The sequence below is a fragment of the Lepisma saccharinum genome, chromosome 3 (genome assembly GCF_977018435.1).
Source record: "Lepisma saccharinum chromosome 3, izLepSacc3.1, whole genome shotgun sequence".
NCBI classification, from domain to species: Eukaryota; Metazoa; Arthropoda; class Insecta; order Zygentoma; family Lepismatidae; genus Lepisma; species Lepisma saccharinum.
In genome coordinates, this window is record NC_139231.1 from 95,404,522 (window position 1) to 95,428,461 (window position 23,940).

Sequence of the window (23,940 nt, forward strand, 5' to 3'; positions counted from 1 at the left end):
TCTGTGGCAATTAAAAAAATTCGGAAGGGAGAGGGGTTTAGTTACGTAATAGTTCGTGCCCCTCTTAAAGGGGGACATGATTTGTAGCGCGTGTACAACAATAGCAAAGCTATAAATTCAAGTAGTACAGTGCGTTTCTAAAGTCCCCGAACTCTGACTTTAAAAATTCATTGTTGAGCAACAATGCGATTTTTTTAGAAACTGTTGCTTGTGATTGTTTGTTGGTCTTGTTGGAACATTGTCGTCTAATGTTGGTTTGTATGTTCCAACAACACCAACAAACGATCACAAGCAACAGTTTCTAAAAAAAATGCATTGTTGCTCAACAATGAATTTTTAAAGTCAGAGTTCGGGGACTTTAGAAACGCACTCTGGTACTTTGGTATAAAAGTAAATATAAAAGTTTTTACACGTATGTAGTCACTCGTGTACTATCTCCTCTCCCTTTCGCTCTCTCATTCGGTCTTCCTCTCTATGTCTTCTTATTCTTCTCTCTCTCTTTATCCACAATCATCTTCGTTCTCGTTCCTTACTTCCAATTCCTCCTCTCTTTCAGGTCGTCTTCCTTTTCTATCTCTTTTATATGTTACATCTTCCTTTCTTCTCTCTCTTCTCTTATCTCTCTTGCTCTCAACAATAATACCCGACTCTGTGGCCAGAGAGCGTTAAGTGGTCGACTTTCAATCTCGCCATCGAAACTCCCCGGTTCGAGTCCAGGTCTCGGCCCGGGTGTTCTTTCCAAGTATAACTTCATCGCTTTCCTCGAATCATCGCTCATTCTGGAAGAAAAGCGACGTAAAATAACTAAAATGTACATAAAAAGTGGACCGTGATAAACAAATTTAGAGAAATATTTGTTTCAAAAGTAAATGTTTATTGCAATGAATAGGGAAATTCTTAGGTTGGGCGGCACGTTCGTAGCCAGTATTTTATTTCTGGAGGGGCTTATCCCTTATCAGTAGAGGCGTCGCCAGTAAATATTTGTAGAAGGAAGCAGGCTATTGATAAAACTGGACTAGTAGAAATAATAATATAATAATAATTATTACCACGGTTATAATTGTCATTTTACAATAATAACTATTATCAGTTATTAAAAATAAACCAATTTTAATTCAAATTTATTGTTGTTATTGTTATATAAATGTAGATACCTTGCTACTCGATCCACCGTATGAGTGAATATCCAACACTGTTGTCCATTATTTTTCTTACATGTTGTACAGTTTGTGTACTGAAAGTCATAGTTATTGTATTTTGTTATTAACTTTTACACATTCCGTTAAAAAAAAGGCTATAAAAGTTAGAGCCAAATTTTACTCATAAAGTTTATATCCTGTGACCTCTCACAAAGAAAATTATACATTTTGAGAGCTGTGGATCTATTTATTCTTCGGATTAAATGGTCGAAGATAAAAACATAACTTGGTTCCTCTATTATATACTAACTTTTTTCGACCTAATGTTCAATCCTGCTAAGAAAGTAAAATTAATTACCACTGTGCACTATATAAATTAGATATTTGTAGGATTTCGGGGGGGGGGGTCAGCCCTAGGGGGTGCTCGTTCGGCGGCGCAGATCGTATGCGCAGTTGTCCGTAAATACATGACGTCATCGTCGAAACACTCGGCACGGAAAAGGCTGGTTCCTTATGAAAATTTTGAGATATTTGACAACGAATATCTTCTAAAATATAGTAGCAGGGGAAAAGTTACAACTTTCACTGTTAAGATTCATCCTTTCTAATCAATTTACCACAAAGTTGATTCAAATGTGTAAAATGGTTTTCAAGAAATCGTGTTACGAAGGAACCCCTGTTTTGTTCTCTCCAGGTTCCCAATGTAAGGGAGTTTTAACTTAAGCGCGTTGGATTTCTTTTTGCTCTATGTTTTGAAATAAGATTATTTTGTTCTTGTCAACTGAAATCATGCCTAAATGCTATGGAAAGCTGTGAAAACTATTATCAGAAAACTAACGGAAGAAATCTAAAATATCACAGCTTGATTGATATAAAAAATGCGGGATTGCCCATTTTTGTGAAAAAGACATTGTACGAGATCTAAAAGCAGAACATTTTAATATTGTATGTAAATGTTAGGGTGTAATAAACGTGACTGCTTTCCGAAAAATATCACTGCACTCAACACGTTTTTCTTCTGTATTTTCTTTGGCGCCGTCAATAGCTTCAACACGTTGTTTTTTATATATATTTGTCACATATTTGTTTTAATTAGTATTCCGCTCGTTCCGCCACCTGAACGTAGCAGCTAGGGCTCAAAGGGCAGTGCAGTTACACCGGAAGAAGGCTCGGAAATGGCAGGCTTCAGAAGTTAACTCATCCAAATTAAATTAAACAAGTATGTGCTCTCTCTAAATTTAAATCATAGTTCATAAATAATTTGATTAAAAGTTTTAAAAGTATCTGTTTTATTCAATAGCGTATTAATTGGTGCATTCTTCTCCAGGATATCTATAGGCAGTGACCACACTACAGGGAAGGGGGGCAGGAACGCCCCCCTATTCTCGTTCGACAATTTATCTCTCTCTATCTTATCTGCCCCCAGTAAAACGACAAAAATAAATAAATGAATGAATGCTCTTTTAGCCAAAATATGCATTTTTGTGTCGTATGTAACGGAATAATAAACATGATTGCCCCGGGAAAATATGACTTACCCCTCCATCTTTACTATTGCGCCGTTACTAGCTACAACATATTTTGATTTATATTGTTCCTACATATTTATTTTAATTTTAGTATTGTGAATCATATTCCACTGTGTTACCGCACGTAGCCCCCACCCCTCACACACACACGTACGAGTCCAGTTGTAAGTTTTAGACTAAGCTTGTCAAAAGTCCACTTATATCTTTGTATTCGTGAGCCATTTAAAAAAAATCATTTCGTCCCTTCTTCTGGACTATTTCATAGCAATGTTTTCCCACTGGAAGCCCCTTTGCAGATCGAGATCCGGGGCTATAGCCTTCCCAAGCCACCGTCCCCTCCAAATACTCTCTTGGCCTCATTAAAGAAAAATATATGTATTTCTACGAAATATTAATTTGACTTGGCAGTTTTTTTTTTTTTTCGAACAGGAATAAGTTTTAAATTTTAATAGCTTATAAATTTACACTAGCAATTTTGAGTAAAGGTTTTGCGTAGCTCTAAAAGTACATTTAGAGACTGCAAGGTCAACTCTCGATATTTCAGATATATTAATAATTTTCATCACAACGTCTTGTAATAATTATTTGTTACTTCAATAATCTCCTCGCAAATGTTTCTCGCATATTAAAACATATATGCCATTTACTGTGTATTTCCTTGTAATGCTGACCTCCGTGGCGAAGTGGTTAGCACAACGCTTTACGATGTCAAGGGCCCCCAGGTTCGAATCCCCGCCCGGGCATGGGTCTACTCTCCTTTCTTCAATTTCATCATATCATCACGCATCCTCATCTTTGCGATTAGCCATATGTGACAGATAAGCGAAGTAAAATAAACTAAGTCTATTAATCAATTATTTTTTAAACTCTTTAATTCTTCTTTAGCATGCCACGTTTTTGTTAAAATTATATAACGATTTGTAAAATGACGAAATTCTAAAGGAGAACACGTAACTTTCTTTGTAGCGCATCAGTCAGAAAGTTTCAGGAATATGGATTTTCCATATACATTTTTTCACATGTACTTTGCCCCCCTTTTAAAAGTAGCGCGTTTTCAATTATGTTACTAATCATTAAAATGATGCCTCAATATCATCTTGGAGGATGACAATTATTATTTTCCCCCTCCTAAAAGTAATAATATACTTTCGCTCTCTGAATCTCCCATATAAATGCTAGGGGCCGTCTGCTTCAGCCGAGCTCACTGCTTCTCCGGTGACGTCACGCGTTCGTGCAAGATCGGCAATCTTCGGATGGCTTTACCTATCTCTATCTACCTTGGGTCAGCCCTCTTAGCCCTCTCCTTGGCTACGTGCCTGTTGGGCGGATGCCCCCGTTTCCCTCCCTTGGTGCTGTCCAGCATATTCCCGCAGGGAACGCATTGCTTATCATGTGCTTCGTGAGCAACGGTTTGGCCACTGATGGTGTATTCTGCCCATGATTTTGACGTACAATTTTAGCGCATGCATTTTTAAAAAGGCATCAGAGGCTGAACCCAGACAACGCCGCATATTCGCTCTCTCAAGTCCAAAACTCAAACGAGCCTTCCACGTCTTCTTCTCCTCTCTTCTGCTTCAATATCCGCGCGCGCTTCCTTCTTCCGCACATTTCTTCCCCCTTAATGCACCAAGAAGCAGGGCTTCTTCCCTTTCCAACCCGAGTGAACATGAAACGAGGAGAAGTTACGAGCGAATTAATCGCTCAACCTGCACTGCAATTCGTAAAGGATTCATAAAAGATTAAACGTGACCGTAATATATATCATCAGCTAAAAGTATATACAGGGTGTTTCGATGAAATGTGCACACAAATAATTACACCATGTGTTTGCTTAATTTGTTTAATAAACTATCCCCATTGTCCTATTACTTGCCACTTCATTGGCATTTTTATCACAAGGCTCCAGCTAAACGAAACCGGAGGTCCCAGGTTCGAAAGCATGTATGCATCATTTTATCAGTTCTTCCACATCGGCCCGATTAACTGAATAGGTATAAAAAGCGGAGTAAAATAACCGAAAACGGAAAGGGTGTATCTTCATCAAGGTAGGTGATAGTCCAACTCTGAGTGAAAACTCATTAAAGAACTGTGTTAGAAAACAAATACTCTATGACTCATCCCTTGCTCCGAATTTGAACCCACGACTTCTGTCTTGGCATCTTGTTCTTCTTCAGTGACGCCGACTGCAAATATTTCTATCTTGGGGGAGGTACAGGACTGGTAAAGTGTCTTCCTTTCCCTCCCACACTACTAAACCTGAATAAGCATTACATAATCACTTGCATAGTTCCTTACTAGGATTCCGGAACAGCCAAGTGTTTGTTTATTATCTTGACGTGCTGCATCATGTTACAACATGTTCCAAGCTATCATATGTTTATTCTGCTTCTGTCATGATTGGGATGTCTATTGTGGAGCAGCACATACAATATTTGGACACCTATCATGTGGTTGGTTCCCTACATGATCTCGTATTTCTCGAAATGTTTTTCCTCAACCAAATAGTCTTACCTGGGACAAGCATTCGTCCCAGTTACTAATTCTGTGCCGGGCAGTACTGGACATTACTCTCTCTCTCTCTCTCTCTCTCTCTCGCTTTCCCCCCTCTCTCGGACATCCTGATCATTACTGAGAAGGACAACAAAGTGGATTCCAACTGGTAACCATGAGAAGCTGCAACATAACATGTCCTAACATGATGCAGCACGGGTCTATTCACCATTATTTCATTCGTTCCCGGAAGTAAATTCAATTTTAATATTTGATTGGTCCTCGTACATGGCCTGCAGATTAAATAATATGACTAGGGGACAAAGTGAAAACTTCCTAGCATGCTAATTACTTGGGCTTTCTAACTAACCTCACCTGACTTAACAATCACACAAATTTTGATGACTGTAATGATTATGTATTGTATTCATGACCTAACCTAACTTGATTTAACCAGCTGACAGGGTGCTTTGAATATTTAAACCGATTTTTTTTTTATTTGTAGCCAGAATAGAGACTAAACCTTTTGTCTAATATGAAAGTGTTAAAATGCGACATATTTTTCAAACTCTTTTGTTTCAATTTTGATGGAAGGCTTTTCGGAAATATTAATGGACTTTAAGCTTATCATAAATATGTAATTTGTAAACTGCAGAAACAATGGGGATCCAACTGTTGACGTATGAAGTGCGTGTTTGTTAAACAATGGATCGAGACTTAGTAAAGTCCTTATATGTTTTTCGTTCCATATCTTCGTTGCGATCAGCGTTCAACAATGCCTTTTGCATAACAATGCTTGCGCAACACCCACAAACGAGATTATAAACGCGTGCGCGTACGAATGTCCTCGCATGATTGGCAAAATATAAAGTGGAAATTTATGATGTTTTAATGAACGTCTGCTTGGATTTGCATATGATTTTGCAATTTTTCCCTGTCGACGTCAATAAAACCGAGAAAATGATGAATGATGCTGGCCGTATCAGAAAGAGGGGTATTGATTTTCAGAACTTATGCATAAATTACGTAGAAACAAACTGAGGATTCTTCAACGTCTACTTCCACTGTTTGACAGTGCATGTGTGTTTCGCGTGCTGGAACATTGCTGTAGATGTTTTGAGCTAAATTGAAATTCGGTCGTTATAATTGCTCGTCGGTTGTGGAAGGACGGAACGAAAGAATGAATGATAATGATGATGAATAGGAGCTCCGCTGTGCCGGTAGAAAAAAGATAATTACGGTAATGAAATAGTAGCTATAACGGGGTTAATAAATAGCGCGAAGTGATAAGACCGAAGCGCAATTGACCATCACTTAAAGCTGATGGATTTTAGCAGAACTGGTACATTGTCGTTAATGAATATTTAATCGACAAGCATACGAGCCTCACATGAACGTAATTCACTTGCAGCCGCCTCGGTGGTGATCGAGCGCGGATATATCTCTCGGTGGTGGTTCGGTTTCGACTCCCGGACCTGCTGATTCTTTGTGAGTGTCTCTTTAATTTTATCTAATCATCGTTCAGGTAAGGTAAAAGCTAAAGTTCCCCGAGCATATAGCACCGGCCCTGAAGACACATTTAGGGGATCTGTGGGGTAGGGCCGCACAATTTCTCCAACTCGACTATTTTGGAGGTGATGTGATCAGTACCAACGGCCGCCTTTAGTTCCAGGGTTTCCCCATGCATAACTTGACAAGTTTAAAAACAAGACGTTGCAAATAGCTGTTGCGCATCTCGCACCACATTTCCCCACCCCATTCTCCGCAGCGACGTTGGTTCGCAGTGTTGCAACCTGGAGTGAGTGGAATGGTCTGAGGATTTCCAACGCAATTTGTAATCGCTTTTTCCTGGGCTGTTTTCTACCTGTCGGAGTACAGAAATTCAGCTTATCTTTCGCCAACGACTCTCTTCCTTCTTTTAAACTTGACCTCCCCGATGGCGCAGTGCTAGCGTCGTCGCCTTGTAATCAAGAGGTCCCGGGTTCGATTCCCGGTGGAGGCACATAGTGGTTCGGATCCCACTTTAAACTGTAGGTCCAGTCCCGATTAGCCTTACTGTGCATAAAGTGGAGTTAAAATAACACATCGATCCAATCCAATTCTTCTAAAACTTGAGAAACCATTCATTTAGAAACTCCCGTGGCGGCGCTTGTGAACTCGACAACATCATACTTAAGTTTATGTAATTCCTTCTGATTTCGCAAATATGTTGCAACATTGTAAACAATTTATCTGGCCTGTCCTCTAAGGCGCTTTCCAGAGCAGATTGTGGATTTCGTTGGACCCGGCATGATTTGATTTTTGCATTTCAAAAATATGCAGCCAAGATTAAAGAGCAAGAACATTTCAATGCTTTAAAAAAGAACACAGGCAAGCGTGGTATCAGATTGCCTTCTCGTAGTGATTGTTGTAGGATAAACAAAATAACCCCACCTCACTCGGCTTAAAAAAAACCAGGCCACTGCTCGATGTCGCATTAAGAAAATGAAGTCATTCGCCCAGAAGTTTCTCTTCGTTATAAACATTAACGCGCGTGCGGAATACTACAGTTTACGATCCGCGCACCGCACGCATTTTCAAAGACCGGAATAAATCAAATGAACCACTGATAACCTGATATGAGCAGGCACCGTCAATCCACACAGTAAAAATGGTTTGTCATATTTGTTTTAGCTCAATTTTGATGAGTTAGCACCACTCGTACTCTCAAGGCCATACCAGTACGTAGAAGAGTGGTGGGGGAGGATGACGTAGTAAGAAGTGCTCCGCAGCGATCTGCGCATATCGGGACTTAACTTGTCAGGCTTTAGCCATTTAGTTGAGGCTGGATGAGCCCCAGAGCCGCTTTCCAGAGGAGTTCCGACCATAGACTAGCCACCCCGGGAATTGAACCCTGGTCTCCCGCGTGGCAGTCAGACGCCATATAGAATAGACCACCCCGGCTCTTCACACATAGAAAAAAACAAAAAAAAATATGTAAAATAAAAAGAAACATGTCACTACCTTCCAAGTTCTTAGCCACGTCCATTTAACTCTGAAAGTAAAAAATTCAATAATGCATGGAGGTCACGTACCCCCCTGTATTTTTCGACACTACGATGGTTATAGTTGAATGCTTGATATGAACACATACCTCATGGTTTTAGTGTCCGGAACATCGGTATGGAGACCGTTCGTAGCAGGGTCGAACTTTGCACTATATTTTGGCACACTTTGCGATGCAAGTGTGAATAAGACCTTTCTCCGGGCAGTGACGTTCTTAAGGGCCTCCAAGAAGTCCCAGAGGTGGTTAATCAATGACACAGGTATGTGTTCATATCAAGTAATCCAACTATTACTATCGTAGTGTCGAAAATAAAGGGAGGGTACGCCCACTTTGTGACCACCCTGTACATTAGTCGATATTAATTACCTTCCACTCAATCTACGATGGCCTTGTGGTGACATTTTCGTATTGTAATCAAGAAATATCGGGTTCGATCTCCGGTGGAGGCGTATTGCACAGTGGTTGGGATCCCACGTTAAACTGCAGGTCAAATCATGATTAACCTAACAGAGCCTAATTTCTTTTCTCAACATGAAGGTTCATTTTCTTGTTCTATCCCGGAACATTGTAGAAGACTTACAGTCTCTATTGCATGTACAGTCACCAGCAATAACAATGGGGCACCTATATCCTGAAAGACTCCTTTCCCTGCAAAGGTGTTGTGTGTGTTGCCTAACTCTGCGGAGATTATTAGCAAATTTTCAATGGCAATTTCTGTCACCGCCGTTGAGTTAGGCAACACACAAAACAAAACAAAAACTTCAGGATGTTAGTGTCCCATTTTTATTGCTGTTGACTGTACACTGACTACATATTGTTCAATATTTCATATTATTCGACAAATGATCATTCTCACTGTTGTTTGAAGCTCTAAATGTGTAATTGCGGAAATATACGATCAATGAATATTGACACAGTACAAGTTTGGAGTCAATATTACGTATGTATTATTATATCTACAGGTATTACAGAAGCTACTAGATTGTAAAGATATATGTCTCTCTACAAGTTTCCGTCTGTCTAGTTTCTAAAAATACCCTAGAATTATTTGGCTAGGACGTTTAAGTCTTGAAGCCTAATGGGAATGATTTAGGTTGAACATGCAGTAATTGTTACATTTCATGATTCTCTTTTGCTATTTTTACTAAAGTGATGCAAATTTGAGGAGCTCCTTGGAGTGGTTCATTGAGATAATAACCCTAGTCCACAACACCAATAATATGTTGTCAATTACGTACATATTAAAAGCAGACTCGGAGTATCTTCCCTGGAACTGTGAGGGACTGATCTTATAAGTCATCTCTTGTCAGTTCTGTTCGCCTCGGACAGATGGCAGCGTTTTTCCACGTTTTAGAGAGATTGCCCCAAGTCAGCCAGGAACGATAGAATCGATATACAAATCTTGACAAAGTTTGACCCAAGCCTCACATCAGCATATTAAAATTAAGATGCCTCAGTCATCAACTCAATACGTTTACATTATCGATTTTCTTCGGCACCATCTTGCAAATAGTTTGTCCTCATTTCTCAAATTATTGACAGATTATGACGACCTCAGGCAGGATCCTCGTTACGAGTGTCAGGTTGAAAACGAGCGACGGAAGACAACATAACAAACATCCCTAACCCTTTTCCGCCGTGCTAGAAAAAAAATAGGGGGCGTGGTTCAGAGAACTCACTTTTCGTACCTTTTTCCCTCTCTTTCTGCCGTGGAGAAAACGGCATTCCTCTCGCCGCCGCCTTTTACAGCCTGTGAAGCCTAAAAGCTACCATCCATCAGAGCATGGCTCAAGCCAACTAAAATTACAGAAGCAACTACCCACACAAAAGAGCCTTAAGTGGAGAGTGTGTGTAATTTTTTCCAGCTCTCCCAGAATGACTTGCGGTTTCAGCTCGGCAAATGCACGCGTACATCCTGCCTCGGCCTATTGTTGAGTAACAGCTTAAAGTATTTGGTTGGCAGGTGCTTCTTCCATTTTTTACCACAACGAAAACACATAACACCAAAAGGGTGTTTTCTAGCGAATATTTCAATCGCCGTATGAGCGATTCACTTGCAGCAACGTTAACGAATACTAAAATAACCACACCTCAAAGTTTGTGAAGAATTTTTAATTTCTAACAGTTTGACCGATTGAAAAAGTACATTTTGCACCAAATTTACCACAAATGAAGCCAATCTACAAAACGTTAAGCCTTCCTCAAAACAGTCAAAAAATCCTCTCTTGCAGCCTGATAGTTTATCGTAGCAGAAGTATACACCCAATACAAACGCACTAAACACGCTATCCGTAACAATACTAGCCAATATTATCCAGAGCAACAATTTAAAATTCTATATTGTTACATAATATTATGGAAATTGTACGTTAACAGAAACTCGTAAAGAGAATTGATTGTCAATATAATTATACAGGGTGTTGCCGAACAACACGGACAAAGTTTCTATGACATCAAGTCAAACAACGTTTCTCACTAACGTTTTCCCCGTTGAGGCCTCATTTGAAGTTCAGAGCCCTTGAAAAAATATATTTTCTATCCTGTATTATGCAGCCGTTAAATTAGGCACACACAGGAGATGTACTATGTAGATTTTCGCTGAAAACAGCCGTGTGTCAGAGAATCACGTTTGCCAAGTCATTATTCCCTTCTGTTGGAAATATACTAAATAAAAGCAATATTGTGCTATGGGAACATTATCATGCCAGCAGAGGGGAAGCAGGGTGACGTTGTAGGGTTCAACGTCCTTCTTAAATCGTGAATTTATCACCATCGATAAGTATCCTATCTAATGTCTTTGCATTGAAGAAGGTCCTCTTAAGTTTAGTCCAGAGGACCACCTTTGCACTGATTGGTTACACAATTAATGTATTCAAGTTCCGGCCTGAGAATGGGTGTTCTTTGTAATTTTCTTCACTTTCATCTAATCATTACACATAGCCTACTCATCCACGATTAGCCAAAAGTGGAAGAAAAGCAATGCATATTTAACAAAAATACTAATACTAGCAGTGTTAACACTTCGTCATTCGCCGGCATAATATGTGTCAGTGGCAACCATGAACCTGCGAAGCATGGTTGCATATAAGTAGGATAAAAATGCGTTTTCGAGGGCTCGTAGCGTCGAAACGAGGCCTCGGCGAGCAAGACGTTGCAAAGAAAACTTGTTCGTCTTGATGTCAAAGCGCGGGAATGTCGTTGAGCGACACTCCTATCCTTCTAGTTTTCCTCATTCCCCCTAAAACCGATTGCGATATGTTTCCAATTACAGAATATTCATCACCTTTCACACCAACTCCGACTCAAACCCACAGGAATCCATCACCGCCAAGATTGGCCGTGCCAATATTCCGAATTCCTTCGCTCATGCAAAGCTATTTATCAGAACACGAGTACAAAGGAATGAGTGTACCCACGCAACCGAAACATACGTGACCCTTGGGAAAAGGATTTGCTTAAGATAAACTTGAAAATGCAACACGGACGGAATGACGGAATTTTCTTTGTCGCTCGAAAATCCAAACATGTCTCGCGTGTTTCACGTGTGGATCGTAAGGCCGAGAGCATGATTATTGATTTCTGTCAGTTCAACGGGTCTTGAGACATTGCCTTCTGGCTTCCGAATCGCACGCGAATCGCAACAATGAGACGGGAGGTCGGAGGAACACGAAGCATTGCGGAACCATTAGCTTCACGAGATCGAACACACGTGTTAATGCCGGGTACAAGGCTTAACTCCTCCTGCTCATAATGTTAATTAAAGAAGCTTAAAGAATGTTCCACACGTAATAGCTTCGCCACGGATGGTTTCTTCTTGTATACAAATGAATATCAGGGAACGTGCTTCGACTGATTAATTGATTTGCTTTATTTTACTTAGCTTTTTGTGCCACGTTTGGCTAAATTGCGAAGATGGGTTTGAGTGATGAAATTGATGAATGGACACTCACAAAAATTAACGCCCAGGCCAGGATTCGAACCTGGGACCCCTGGCGTCGTCGAGGTAGCAAGATGATTGATTGATTGATTTTGTGTTTTAAGTCCACTTTATGCACAGTAAGGCTAATCGGGACTGGACCTACGGTTTAAATTGGGATCCAAACCACTATGAGCCTCCACCTGGTATCGAACCCGGGACCCCTTGATATACAGGAAAAGACGTTACCACTACCCCATCGAGGAGACCAGGTAGCAAGATGGTATTCCATGGTAAAACCTACCTTATGGTAAAATGCATCATGAGTGGACCAGAAAATTTGGCGAAAAAATATACATAATTGAAAAGTTAAATCTGTGAACTTTTGAACGAAATGAACATAAACGGGATATATCTGTAATTTATTGTATTCATTTGAAACGCGTGCCCTTGTTTAATTGAGTTTGCATGATTCTAGTATTTGTGAAATATGTGAATCTTTTGCTACATGATTCTACCACAATACGTGTAATTGTAACGTCGCTTGTAAAAACTTTACTGGAGAGATGACAGTTCAAGACCGGCAATTTTAGACAAGTAGTAACCTAATTAACGTAATTTTATAAATACGTTTGAACAAAATATATTTATGGTGCACACAAAAGCAATTTATAATTATTATAATCTTTATGAAAGACAAAATTCGATTAATTAAGTTTGAGTTTTTTTTCTTATACCTATGTATCAATGCGGTACTATATGCCTAAATATAGAACATGTATAAGTGTACATCTGTGTTAAATATTCGAAGCAATTATCAGCGCCATCTGTACTTCTAATTCTAGCTACAGTGCTAAGAGATGGCGACATGAATACGCCTGTGCTTATGAAAAAACGGTCAGGTCCCGTTTTTTGTAAATTAACTGGCACACTGTTATATTTTAACTGTATCATATTGTAACTTTTAACAGTGTAAAGAATTTCAATTTTTACTGAGTAAGAATTCGTAAGATTTATTACATTGCAAACTGTAAGTAAATGGTCACAAAACAATCTAAGTACTGCGTAGTGTAATTATAATGTTAACATAAATATGACAAGATTTACTTTAAAATAATACCTTCCCTGAAAATTGGCATAAGTAGAATCCTACTGCGTACAATGCAAATGCTAATTTCCTCTTTCGTGTCTTGAATACATTCAATGCAGGGTCACCCAAAAAGGTAACCGAAAGACCAACTACTTAATACGTTCAGCTACTTTTTTTGAGTCACCCTGTATTTAATTTTGGAGAGAAAAAACCGCAGTAGAGTATCTTGGGAAGCTAATCTAGAGAAAGTGCTTGGTCAACGAACACAGCTCTCCTTCAAATAAATAAATATAGAGATGTGATGAGGTCGGGGGGATGCGATCGCTAATTAACCAATTATAATTGGTCGACAAAGAAGGAAACAACCGCGATGTAAAAAAAAAAAGATGAGGAAAACGAGAGACGCCTAGAAAGGTAAACACAAGGTACGTGGTACAGAATAATCAACAATGATTTAATATACCGAGTATTCAAACACAGGAAAATATTACATTTTTTTAAGAGTTCAGGGCGTACAATGCGCTACGGAAGTTATACCAGAGATGTCTAGTTTCCTGCCAGCATCGAAAAAAAGTCATATTTTTACATTCCTCTTTTCCGATACAAGCTCCATCCAACCTTCAATTTTTGTGCATGTGAATGCGTGATGACGTTCCTTGTTCTCTACCGCTGCTGGGAACTACATTCCCGAGAGATGTATCCCTCCGTCGCTCGTCTTTCATCACCTCCTCCCCCATCCCTACGGTTTTTTTTCTCTCTCTCGCAGAGGTGCCAATCCTAGCTTTACAAGCTTTCGAAAATTGCAGTTGTTATTTCCACACCGTGTTTGCCCACCTGTTTCCCAGCGGCGGCCCTAGTTACCCACATCAGCGACAAAAATCAATATTGATCTATATCGACTGGTCGGCACAGGTTCGGTTCGATGCATTTTTTTTTTCGCTCCGGGCATCTTGCAAAATCGCCTTTGCTCGTTGTGCTTTCGATGTGGATGCGATTTTGAAAGGCGGTATGATCGTCTCGAGCTGCAACCGTCTCGTCTCGACCTGTAACTGTCTCGTTCTCGGTCTCGTCTCGAGTTATAACCGTCTCATTCTCGGACTCGTATTGACATGTAACAGTCACGTTCTCGGTCTCGTCTAGACCTGTAACAGTTTCCTTATCTGTCTCGTCTAGATCTGTAAGTCTCGTTCTCGGTCTCGTCTTGACTTGTAACTTTCACGTTCTTGTCTCGACTTGTAACTGTAACTGTCACGTTCTTGTATCGGCCTGTAACTGTTTCGGTCTCTTCTCGACCTGCAGCTGTCTAGGTATCGTCTCGACCTGTAACTGTCGCGTTCTCGTCTCGACCTTTAACTGTCTCGGTATCGTCTCGACCTGTAACTGTCTCGGTCTCAGTATCGTATCGACTTGTAACTGTCTCGGTATCGTCTCGACCGGTAACTGTCTCGGTATCGTCTCGACCGGTAACTGTCTCGGTATCGTCTCGACCTGTAACTGTCTCTGGCTCCTCTCGAACTGTAACTGTCTCGTTCTGGGATATTTAAGAAGATGTCTAAAGAACATCTTTCAAATCGTACTATTACTATTACCTTGGGAAACAGATAATTCCAGCAGTGTGTTACCAGAATATACCTCCGTCACATATTCTGACTTTGTCGTCTTATCAAAAAGAAAATAATAAAAGTATAACTTTAAATGGCGCCCTAGGCTACCTGCCGATATCGTCCTGAGAATGAGTGATGAAGGAACACTCACAAAGAACACCCATATCAAGGCTGAGATTCGAATCCGGCACCCACGGCGTTGTAAAGCGCTCTGCTAACCACTAAACTACGATGGTCGCACATTTCTCGATATGGTATATTTATAAAACCGGAAGCAACATGCATGTAGTGCGTCAAGAGAAATTACCATTACGTATGCACAGTATATCAATCTTCAGCGACAGTTAAATTAACTCAAATTACATAACACAAAAAACGCAATGCGTACGAGTGAATTTTGTTTCCCCTGGAAATGGAATTATTTTCGCATAAATCTTTCTGACAGCCAGTAGAATTTTTTTTTCTCTTCTTTTCGAGATTTCCGAGGCTGTGGTCGAAATATATTTTCAGTGGTCTCTCTCTATTGGACTTGAAAGCTGAACATATCCAAGGACTCATTTGACAGAGAGAGCAGATAGCATTAACATGGGATTGCACAACGTCACATCGGGTACTTTCATCCATTTAGTTCCATTAGCCTTAATCGCTGTCTCATCTTGGTTCGTAAGATTCTGTTGTTCTCCTTCAACGAGAGTTGAATTTCCAAATTTCCGTAGCAAGAAAAGTGATTCGAGCATTATTACTGAAGAAGCAGGTTACTCGCTCCTCACGGACATGAGTTCGATTCAACACACCTGTCAAGTTTGTCTAGTTTGTCTGCTGTGCTCTTGAAGTCACTCATTCTTGTAGTTTATTACTTTGGATCAGTGGCGGCGAATGGATGCCAAAACTGGGGAGGCAATGGAAGTTTACCTTCTCTTGGTAGAACGGGCTTAGCATCAAGATACCATAGTGCAGGGGCAACTGTTTCCCTTGTGCCCCTAATCGACGCCACTGCTTTGGATTGATTGATTTTATTTATTCATTTTACTCTTTCCACCTTTTCCTATTTGCGAAGATGAAGATTAGTGGTGATGTGATGAAATTGGAGGGACACACAAAAAACACCCTTACCCAGGTCGGGATTCCAACCCGGGACCCCAGGCGTCGTAGCGCGGTGTATTAACCATTAACTACTCCGGCTGTCACACATGAACTGCACAGTTTACGATTTATGTATATCTATAATTTTGTATTGTACTCTTAAATTTGTTTGGAACAGGCTTTTTCATAAATAATAGAATTATCTCGGCTCTTAAAACAGTAGAATTTATTAATGATAGGATATCATATGCAGTTTTACAGGGTAGGTGGTGTAAAATTATTTTAATAAACATACATGCACCAAAGGAAGATAAAGATGATAATACTAAAGATGATTTTTATACAGAGTTAGAACAGGTCTTTGATAAATTTTCTCAGTATGATATGAAAATTCTGTTAGGTGACTGTAATGCACAGATTGGCAAAGAAGATACATTTAAACCCACGATTGGTAAAGAAAGTCTTCATGAATTAAGTAATGATAATGGTATAAGATTGATTACTTTTGCAACCTCAAAGAATTTAATTGTGAAAAGTACCACTTTTAAACATAAAGATATCCATAAATATACCTGGTCTTCTCCAGATGGTAAAACTCATAATCAGATAGATCATATTCTCATTGATAAGAGAAGGCATACTAGTATAATTGACGTTCGTACACATAGAGGTGCTGACTGTGCCAGTGACCATTATTTAGTAATTGCTAAATTAAGAGAAAGACTCTCAGTGATAAATCATAAGCAACAAAATCTAAAAGTTATAAAATTTGATACAGGAAAGTTTGCTGATGAAAGAATTAAGAAAGATTACCAAATTAAACTGTCAAATAGATTTGATGTTTTGCAGGATTTAAATGATGATGAAAATATAAATGAAACAGACGTAAATAAGAATTGGGAGCACATACGTAATGCAATAGAATCAGCAGCTAAAGAAAGTATAGGATACCATAAACCAAGAAAAAGTAAGCCATGGTTTGATAATGAATGTCATAATCTAATAGAAATAAGAAATCAGGCTAGACTTAGGTGGTTAAATAACTCGGATGATACAAATCTAAGCAATTATAATACAATAAAGCGAGAAGTTAACCGCACGTTTAGAAGTAAAAAAGAGATTACTTGAAAAGCAAAATTAACGAAATTGAAACAAACAGCAAAAATAAAAATATCAGAGATTTATATAAAGGTGTAAATGAATTTAGAAAGGGGTGGCAACCTAAAGTAAACTTGATAAAAGATAAAGACGGTGATTTTCTAGCTGACCCAAGCGATATTCTAAATAGATGGAAGAACTACTTTAATGACCTTTTAAATGTCCATGTAGGAGATAAATCAGAAGTAAATGAAGTACACACAGCAGAACCTTTAGTTCCAGAACCTAACTTGACTGAAGTTAAAGATGCTATTAAAAGGCTTAAGAATAACAAAGCACCTGGCATTGATTTAATACCAGCTGAGGTAATTAAATATGGTGGAAATTCATTAATATGTCAAATTCATAAATTAATTTGTTTAATATGGAATAAAGAAGAAATCCCTCAACAGTGGAAAGAATCCATAATTGTTCCTGTGTTTAAAAAAGGTGATAAAATGAACTGCAATAATTACCGTGGAATTTCTCTACTCTCAACAACATACAAAATATTGTCTAACATTATTTTAACAAGACTAACCCCATATGCTAATGAAATTATAGGTGATTATCAATGTGGATTTAAACGTAACAGATCAACTACAGATCAAATTTTTCACATCAGACAGACACTTGAAAAAAAGTGGGAATATAATCAAAATGTCCATCAGGTACTCATTGATTTCAAAAAAGCATATGATTCGGTCAAAAGAGATAAATTATATAATATATTAGTAGAGTTTGGAATACCTAAGAAGCTTGTTAGTATGATAAAAATATGTACCAGTGAAACAGAAAGTAAAATTCGTGTGGGTAATAATATGTCTGACAAATTTATAATTCACGATGGGTTAAAACAAGGAGATGCATTATCTCCATTGCTCTTTAATTTGGCCTTAGAATATGCTGTAAGGAAGGTAAAAGAAACTAAAGAAGGACTAAAATTAAATGGTGTGACTCAGTTGTTAGCATATGCAGATGATGTAGACTTACTGGGGGATGATATAAATACGATTAAGAATAATGCTAAAATATTTTTCAAAACTGCTAAAGAGATAGGTTTGGAAGTTAACAAAGAGAAAACTAAATATATGCTTACAGGCCGAAACCAAGTGTTAGGTAATAATCAAAATCTAATTATTGATAACAACTCGTTTGAACCAGTTTCCAAATTCAAATACTTAGGAGTAATATTAACAAATGAAAATTATATTAAAGAGGAAATAAAAAGTAGGCTTAATTCAGGAAATGCATGTTACTTCTCTCTTCATAAACTTTTGTCTTCTCGTTTAATATCTAAGAAACTAAAAGTTAAAATATACAAAACAGTAATTTTGCCTGTAGTATTATATGGGTGTGAAACTTGGTCCCTTACATTGAAAGAGGAACATAAATTGAGAGTATTTGAAAATAAGATCCTTAGGAAAATCTTTGGACCTAAAAGGGATGAGGAGACAGGTGAGTGGAGAAGGTTACATAATTTAGAACTACATAATTTGTATTCATGTCCAGATATTATTAGAATAATTAAATCAAGAAGACTTAGGTGGGCAGGTCATGTGGCACGAATGGGAGAGGAAAGAGGAGTTTACAGGATTCTTGTTGGGAAACCAGATGGTAAGAGACCTGTAGGAAGGCCAAGACGAAGATGGAGGGACAACGTTGAGATGGACCTAAAGGAAATCGGTAGGGATGGAAAAGAGTATATAGATCTTGCTCAAGATAGGGACAGATGGAAGGCCTGTGTTGCTGCAGCCATGAACCTTCGGGTTTAAGAAGGCTAGAGAGTTAGTTAGTTAGTTACTCTTAAATTTGAAGAGTGCATATGAACGGACAAATCATTTAATAATTTTTACATAGTTTATACTAAATACAGGGTAGTGCAAAAGTCAGTGCACAAATTCAAATGTATTCACAAAATACATACAAGTATACATACAAAATACAAGTAGATACACAACATTCCAGTTTCACTGCTTTTTTTCAAAGTGCCCTCCATTGTTTGCAATACATTGTGCGCAACAATCAACAACAGAATTGCAAATACGATGCAGTAAACTTGTATCATTGTTAATGACATGAAACGCATTGATAATTGAGTCTTTCAGTGCATCCAAATCTGCCGGTGATTATGAGTATAAAATATCCTTAACAATTCCCCACAAAGCAAAATCGTATGGCGTCAAATCACAAGAACGTGCAGGCCAATCAATGGTACTACGGCGTCCTATCCACTCTCCAAATGTGTCATTTAAAAAAAATCCAACATCACGTCCATAATGTGGAGGACCTCCATCTTGCTGCAATACAAAACAGTAATCTGAATAAGTGGGGTTGTTTTCAAGTTCAAGTAACACAATATCCTGCAGCATCTCGATATAAGATTCCGCAGTAACATGGGCATTAAAGTAATAAGGCCCCATTACACCAAACGAAGAAATGGCCTCCTCCCCCAAAACCATCACTCCAGACGTATTCAGCTCCTTTTCCATAATTGCATGTGGATTTGTATCAGACCAGTAGACACAATTATGACGATTCACAAGGCCGTTAAGTTTGAACTGGGCCTCATCTGTCCATAACACAGACTTTCAGAAATGTGAAGCTGCTTCAAGACCGATTAAAAAACATCTCGCTAAACTCCATTCTTCTATCGAAATCATCCTCATGCAGTGCATGAACCAAGTGTTTTCAACACGTCATAGACCAGAACTTGCTTGCAAACAACAAACAACCACACTACAACAAGCCAGACACTCAACTGTCGACAAAAGAATAACGAGTGCACTGTTGCCAGTGTCACACGACGATGTTACCAACCGTGTACCAAAAAAATATTACTTAGCACAAGAAGCACATACACTACTATTATCAATGTGCTTTTTGGGTAAACTGACTTTTGCGCCACCCTGTACTTTCGTATACACCCTACCTCTCTGGCGGAGTTGTTAGCACAGGTCGCTACAACGGCAGGAGTTAACTGTACGGGTTCGAATCCCGGACTGGGCATGCGTGTTTTTTCTATCCTTTCAACATACGTGTCATCACTTATCCTCATCTTCGCATAAAAATGGCAGCAAAGTGAAGTAAAATAAACCAAATCAATCACTCAATAGTTTTTGTATATTGTTTCACAGCAACGAACACAAATTTATATTTCGCATCTACAACGTGCTTATTTAGTGAGACATTAATTTTTTGTGCCAGATCAAAAACTGACAAGTTTCTAAATTATTTTCTTGAAATGTATTGCACAATGTATTTTTATATAGGTGAATATTGACGACGTGGCCTAGACATACATTGCCGAAGATAAATTAACGCTACTACTTTCGAAAGTGTGGCTGACATGTTAGTATTACGTCAACTGTGATATTTATGGTGAAATGTTAATGATGAAGAAAAACCATCAATTTTTGACGCTAGTGAGTGGTTTTGAGTTCACGATTATACATATTATAATGTTTGCAAGTACATTTATTAAATGTTGAATATTATCAAATACAAAAGTTATGGTGTAGGAATGAAAGCCAAAATACATAACATTCAGCTATCAGACCGCTTCATCCGTAAGTAACCAGTACGGACGTAAAACAGAAGATGAAGAAAGTTGATTCAATGCTCTGGCGTCTTGCCTAACTTTCTCAATTTAAGATATTCTATGTTACAAGAAAATGTAAGAAGTTTTGTGTGCTCTGATGTGTAACACACAACACATATGTCCGTGTGCACATAGAAAACGTGAACAAACATTGTAACAGAGAATAATTTTACATTTCATAATTCTGGACGTTCCTGTTCTATATGGAAATGACATATCATTGATAAATTTTCGTTTCCCCTTCCAGTTTTCTTCAGCGACGTGGAAAGTTTTGGTTAATATTAAAGATAACAAACACATTTTCAATTTTTTATTTGCAACTATTGAAAATGTACTTCAGTCAATTATAATTTACGTAATATGATCACAATATGAGAGTTCAGAATCAATTGTCTTCATATTTTTTTCATATTTATTTCAGCTTGAAGCAAAATGCATTTTTTCCAATATTTCTGTTAAGCTCTGGTGTCCTTTCGGCCCCTCTATGACAATGGTTACATATTGTACGTACATACATATATACATTGATTTATTGATTGGTTCAAAACGAAAGCATATACCTGAGTGTAATGAAGATAACACTTGTGGTGTTTTGAAATGAAATATGTGTCATCGTATTTCGCATTGCTCTCTCATGGTGAAATTGATTATTTTTGGTAAATGATAAAATAAAAGGTTTCCGAAGTCCACTAACATTCACATGTTCACCAGTGAAGTGGTGTGGAAATGACCCTATGCATTATTCAATTTATTACTCGCCAAACTTTTTAAAAAAGAAATCAATATATTTGTTTCACTTCGTCAAACCATCTGTGTTTCGAACATATAGAGTCAGTCATTTATATTGTACTTGAACATCTATGAGAAATTTTCATCCTCCACATTCATGCGTATTGAAATCTGAGAGGATAATTCATAAAGTTGCATACAACGAGAGTAATTTTCATATTGTGCCTCAAGATTATTTTTCAGTTTTTATATCAATGTCATTTCAATACATGCTTCCCGAGTTCGACTTGTAACGTTATGACATTTCAATATTGCACACAGGGTATTGCTGTACAACACTGACAAAATTTTCACAGCACGTCGATGGCTTCCAGGTGAACTTTTCCTCATAAATTATATTTTATCATCCATGTATGCAACCACAAGTTACAGTTTCAAGGTTGCCACTGACATTTATTTTCTCTGCTGGATAACTCGTACTCGCACAATAGTATGTAATGATAAGAGCCTCCTGCCAACACAGCGGCGAACAGGTAAAAGTTACAGGGTTCAACCCTTGCCATTAAGATCACGCATGTGTCATTGCATTATTCGTACATATATTAAACACATTGTTTATGCGTTTTCCAATGAAGAAGGGCCTCGTACGTTTTGTCACAAAGTCTTGATTGGCTCCATTGTCTGTCCATAGAAAAATAAGGTTATGGCAACCCTGAAAATATACCACGTGATTGCATACATATAGAATGAAAAAAATCATCTTTCGACAGTACATAGGATCAAACGTGGTTAGCCTCGATGTCCCCTACTCGCTGTAGAAGTTTGCGTTTCTCGGTAACAAGCCGTGTGTGTATATACACACCCAATTAGATTCATATGCTCGATTGATTGCTTGATTAATTTGCTTTATTTTACTTCGCTCTTTGTGCAATTTTTGACTAATTTGCGAAGATGGGATGAGTGATGATATGATGAAATTGATTTGGTTGATTTGTTGTTTTAAGTCCACTTTATGCACAGTAAGGCTAATTGGGACTGGACCTACAGTTTAAAGTGGGATCCGAACCACTTGTGCCTCCACCGGGTATCGAACCCGGGACCTCTTGATTACAAGGCGACGACGCTACCACTGCGCCATCGGGGAGGCCCCTGATGAAATTGATGAATAGATACTCACAAACATCCATGCCCTGGCCAGGATTCGAACCCAGGACCCCTGGCGTCGTAGCTCAATGTGCTAACCACTCCGCCACGGAGGCCGGCTCATATGCTCGAATAGTGTATACTCATTACTTATTAAATAAAGTACTACAACACACACTATTTACATACCGAGTTCGAATGTTCATTGTTGTTTGTAAAATGTCCATTCATTAATTTCATCATTCCATCACTCATCCCCACCTTCGGAAATTAGCCAAGAGGCACAAACCGCTAAGTAAAATAAAACAAATGAATGAATCAATCAATCTATCTATTTAAATGCACTTGAATTCAACGCGTTTATTATCGACCTCTTCTATTGCGCCACATAAAACATTCCGAGGTTGGCTGAAGAATTTAATCGTAAATTTATCTGAAAGAGTTTTGGATAGGCGTTTGATACACGGTGAATACTGGTTGAAGATTATAAGACGAACAATAATTTCACGATTTCGATGTTTCAACAAATATCCTTTGAATTTTATGCTAATGTATTTTTGTCAGCGCTAATTTAATTTTCTTTCCACTTTTACAAAATCAAATCAAACTTCACAATGCAGTTTTAACCATCTATATTCTTTCTATGAGCAGACTTTGGATAATGAACACTATGCAAACTGTATTTCACAACGGCTTGTCATGAATACAAATTGTTTATAAAACACCCTCCTCCCCATTATCTGTGCAGAGGCACGCTTTGATCTTTTTGAACGAGAATTTATAATTCTTTTGCATCCTCTTAACATGGCTCAATAGCATGGGAAAGGGTAATTTTCAACATATTTTAATTCATTTTTGTAGCACTTTCTGAACACATATTATAGAAGTTCATATTAAGGCATGAGATAAAGTGAATGCATTTCGTGAATTCTTCTACGATGTCGGAAATCGACAAAAATCAACAAAGATTTTTCTATGCTTGCTACTTTCGATTGTAAAGTATCTGATTCTTTTACAAGTATTTTTCCAAAATAATTCTAAGATGATTTGCCAATAACCATACATTATTAAAATTTGAGAAATAATCTTTTGACTCCTTACCTCTTCCCCCATGAAAGTGCGTAGCTTCAGGAGGAAAAGTATCTAGAATATGAACTTGCCCAACACACAGTACCCGTATTAGCTCACCCACCTGTCCAATGAAATAGTCAAAATAATACATTTTCAGATAATATAAGTGAGCATTTCAACAACTTAATTGTTTGCGACAAAACTATAATCTTCCTGGAAGCCATGAAAACCAAACTACATATTTGATTTACCTCCGTCTATCAATACGACACTTAATGAAGTAAATTTAAAATTAGATTACTGGTATCAGTAATTCAGTTATGACGCAATTCTGTAAGTATAACTGAAGAAGATTATTCGAA

General features: G+C 38.2%; 1 protein-coding gene across 1 annotated transcript in view; it reads right to left on the minus strand.

Annotated features, from left to right (window-relative positions):
• Positions 1-23,940, minus strand: part of LOC145985612 (protein turtle homolog A-like) — an 836,473-nt gene that overhangs the window by 791,778 nt on the left and 20,755 nt on the right. The window lies entirely within an intron of this gene.